The sequence below is a fragment of the Arachis ipaensis genome, chromosome B4 (genome assembly GCF_059453495.1).
Source record: "Arachis ipaensis isolate K30076 ecotype BB chromosome B4, ASM5945349v1, whole genome shotgun sequence".
NCBI lineage: Eukaryota > Viridiplantae > Streptophyta > Magnoliopsida > Fabales > Fabaceae > Arachis > Arachis ipaensis.
In genome coordinates, this window is record NC_142439.1 from 109,558,869 (window position 1) to 109,563,725 (window position 4,857).

Here is a 4,857-nt window from a genome sequence, read left to right on the forward strand (position 1 = left end):
CCTAACTTTTGTTATCAATAAAATAGTGTTTGAATGATTTTAAAAATTGACGAGCGTAACTCGCTGGAGCACATTTCCGACGAGAAGGATGTTGAAGTGGCCACTGGATTTTGATGATATGGCATATCTCTCTAGAAAATTATTAAATTGTCTTTTATAATTAGTTTAAAATTTGAAAATCCCAATCTTTTGCCCTAGGTTTTGCAAACCTAGAAAATGTACCTCCACCCCTCCTCTTACTGTCGTCCGCCACCTTCCTCCCCTTTCACCACTAAGCTCATCCCCTCTCACCGCTTCCCCTTCTCACTCTCAAAGTCACTGCAAAACCATCATCGCGCGCCTGAAACCTAACCTAAGAAGAACGTTGTCGTCGCATGCTTGACTCAGCTTGAGTAGAACGTCGTCTTCGCGCGCCTGAGGAGAATCGTTAGAGGCAGAATCGTCCCATCATAGGTAGAAGCGTTGCATTCTTCGTCGCGTCAAAAGAGAATTGTCTTCATCGCCATCGCACAAGATCATCAGAGGTAGAATTGTCTTTATTACCGTCCGGTTTTCGTCGCCGCCTCCAACAAAATCATTCTTCATCGTCGTCGTTAGTATTTTCGTCGTTGGCTGCTCTTCCTTAAAGTAAGCCAACCTCTTTGCATTTCTTCTTTTGAATGTGAATAAAATTAAAACTAAGTTGTGCTGAATTTTTATTTATAGGGTTGCTGAATGGTGATGAATAGAATTTGTATTGCTGGAGTTGCTACTGAATTGATTTTTTATTGTTCTTCAATTTTTGTTTTTGGTTTTTCTTTCTTAATTTTTTTTGTTTTATTGTTTGGCTTATCATATTGTAAAATAGAAGCACAGTCATTAAGAGGATCATGGATCGGGAAGGATATGGCTCTGGTGTTTAGACCCGTTATAGTAGTGGTGGTGCTTAGAACAATAATAAAAGAGTAGAGCGGAATCATGAAAGGTGCAAGAAAAATTCTTTTGCAAAGGTTGACATGGAGAATGATAGCTTAAGATAAAAGAATTAGAAATTTTTTTAGCTTATAATTGTTTAATTAATTATAAAAACAACTCAGTAATTAGTTAAAAAAAATGTCATATCATTAAATTTGATGACTACCTCAGTATTTTTTTTATTGGAAATGTGCTTTGATAAATTCAAGAACATGCTTATCAATTTTTAAAAATTTTTAAAAATAATTTTATTAATAACAAAAATTAGATACTATTTTATTAATGTTAAAATTTTTTAAATATTAAATTGATATTTGCCAATATATATATATATATATATATATATATATATAAATGGATAAGCTTAGTCCTAAATCTACATCCAATCCTATTTGTAGCTGAACCCTCTGTTTTCAACCCAAATCACTACAGGTTGGATTTGATCCGCGGATATAATTAGCATTGTGAGTCCTAATCCTTCGCCATATATAGTTGAGATTTTCTACATAGTAGTTGTTGAAGTCAATTACTTTTTAAAAGTAGTATTAGATCAATAATACTATTTATATTAAAAAAAACTCTTGATATCTATATAATAGAATATTTATTATTAATTAATTATATATCTACATTATTTTTAACTAACAAAATAAAAAAAATGTGTATTGATGGTTAAAAAGTATGATAATGTCTACAAGTGAACTCTATCCAATCTTCCCTAACATAATATATAAATTATCTCCTATAATATGTCATATCTTAATTGGATATTTGCTTTTAATTTGAGTTTCTATCTTAACCATAGTTAAATTATATTGTAATTAAATTTTAAAAGAGGTGAATATATAATTTATTAAAAGATTAGAAACTGATTTTTTTAATTTTTTAAATCACATTAACGGTGGCTCTAATCCTAAATTCTTCTTCCTCGTTCTCTCTTAATGTCACTCAGCAACTATTCCTCACTAGTCAGCCTCTCCTAAAGTCTCGAACGGCCGAACTCCAGATTCCATAAGTCACGATCAGCTCTTCTGATTAGTCTTGCCAGCTTCGGTGCGTCTCCAACACTGCGTCACGTCTGTGGCTCCCCTGCTCTGCGTCACCACGTCTCCTTGCTCCAGTGCGTCTCTCGTCGTCACATTTTTGTTCGTCACTGCTGTTACCCTGGCCAGAGTCTGCTTTGCCATGCTTGGACAGGTTGGTTTTCTCTCTTATCTGCGTTCTTGAAATCTCCTATCATTTTTTTAGTTATTCAGTTGGTTTATAATTTGATTACAATCAATGATGCGATGTTGCTTGGGAGGCACGACGCGACGAAGATGAAGGAATGGGGGAAGAGTGAAAGGCCGAAAGCCATTACAGAGGGTTAGAATACATCTTCTAAAAATGATTTGGAAAAAAAATCCTATTTCAATTTTTAATACTTTAAAAAATTGAATAATTATCCATTTTAAAAACTAATTTAATTATAAAATAGTCTAATCAAGATTAACCTAATAACCAATTAAAAAGTGACACATCATACAAAATAAATTATATGTTATTTTATAAAGAGTGTAGTAGAATTCACCGTAAAAAAATGTATTCATAGTAAAATTAGTATAAATTACATAACATTATAGATAACAACATGTTATAAATTAATCGATTTTATTCTGGTTTGCTAATGAGAGCGAGTGAGAGAGAACGAGAGCAAGTGAGGGGGGGGGACACCGAGTGGGAAAATTTTCTACAGAGCAAACATGATAAAGATCCTAGGGTTTGGAATAAAGAAGAGTTTCAACGGCTAGAACATGATTCTTTCTCAGTTTTCGTCGACAACCTGCCGGAAGATATATCAAAGCGAGAGCTCTTTAACATGTTCAAATGGACAGGCAGAATCATTGATATATATTTGTCGTGGAAGACTAAATATGGCCAAATCTACCTTTTTGCTTTCATACGGTATACAACGAAAGGAGGAGTACTGAAGGCTGTTGCGGATATGAACAGGTGGGTTTTAAGAGGAAGAAGAATATTTGTAGGAGAAGCAAAATATAGAAGAGGATGCGTAATGCAAGATAAGAATGGCAAGAATAAGATCGGTAATGAAGCGACTAAAACTATAAGACACGGCGCAGAAAAAAGTGATCTGACGAAGGCAAGTGTAAGAAGAGTTGAAGAAAGAGAGACGATGAAGCCGACTGGTGCACTAATCAAGGATTCACAAACCAACAAAAGGCATACGAATATAAAAGTGCCAATATCGGATGAGAATGTTGTCTGGTTGCAAAGAAGTATTGTCGGAGGTACGAAGAAGGCGATCAATTTCAACGCACTCCAAGAAAATATTCATAGGGAATGGCCAAGGGTAACACAAATAAGGGAGCTGGGAGCTTATAAAGTTATGATAACGTTTGATACTGTGTTGAGCGCTGAAGAAGCGTACACCTTTCGAATGAATGACTTATTAAGGCTGTTTTATAAGGTATGGAGATGGGATGAGATGAAAAAAAGTGAGTTTAGAAGAGTTTGGTTGGAATGCTATGGAGTTCCATTGCACGCATGGAAAACAGGCTCCTTTCGCAAGATAGGGGAGCAATGGGGCGAGGTGGTTAAGCTTGATAAATTAACGGAGTCGTGTAACTCCTTCAGTGTGGGTCGAGTTCTGATTGATACGTGTGTCTTTGATAGGATTAACGATTGGATTCACATTACAATAGGCACAAGCGGATTTGATGTCCTTGTAAGAGAAGTGGGGGAGAGGTATATCGGGAGGAGTGTTTTCAGGAGAGCTACAAGGAGTTAGGAGACAGACAAACATTACATGCTGACGAGACGGAACATGAAGAAAATGGCGAAGGGATAAATTTTGATGGCGGGAGACTGGTGGTTGACCGAGATCAGGCGGCTGAGCTCATGCTGACGAGATGCGGAAACGATGAATATGAAAATGATAGTTTCGTAAATTCATTGGTAGATTTGAATGAATGGAATAATCAGAATTTGAATTCACATTATGGTGTGGCTAATTGTCTGGCAGTTAATGAAAAGGAGGATTCTCAGGGATCGTTAGCACTTAATGGGGAGATTGACTCAGATAAAACGGTAACATGTGATTATGGGGAGCATCATGGTAACAAACTTGATGAGGTTACAAGCAAGAATAATGGGCTGAATGTTACAAAGCCCAATAACTTTGGTAAAGAGCTCCAGTTAAAAGAGATTAAGACAGGCCTTAAGAAGGGTGGATCCGGTTGGCTCTTACGCCAGGTTGGGCTTGAGCCTGGTTCCGTGACCCGGCAAGGAATGCAGGCTGGGCTGCGGGCGGTTCATAGATGGAGCTCCTACGGAACAGTAGGGCAGGGGACGCCATGCGGGTCTGTGGGGAAGGAAGCGGTTAGCTCTACAGGGCCGCGGCGAGCGAAGCTTCTCGGTTGGGGGAGCGGCAACAAAACCGAAGATGCTATGAGCGACGAGGCTGACCGGGTTGGGGAAGCAATGGACGAGAAGTTGAACCAATTGAATGGTAACCACGGACATCTCCTCGTGACTGAGGCAAGGATTGGGGGCTTTGCTGGAGGGAAGCCCGCGAGGGCAGGAGTCACGTCTCGGAATAACGGAATTCGCCATCGGAGATGGAGACTGGTACCCAATGAGGCGGCTGAGGGAATGGTGCAAACCGCGGAGACGGATCTAAGGGAAGATATAGTGGCTGCTGGTCATGGAGAGGGGGCGACTGCTGAGATAAACCGCTATGCACAGAATAACGATTGGCAACTCCATATTGAGACAGGAAAGAGAACGCAGGAAGGGAAGGGATTGATGAAAGGGGGGACAGGGAATGATGTAAGGGGCCAAGAGGAGGCATTTGAGAGCCGTACAGAAGCAGGTTCAAAGGCTGAAACTAGTTTGGAGGATAGA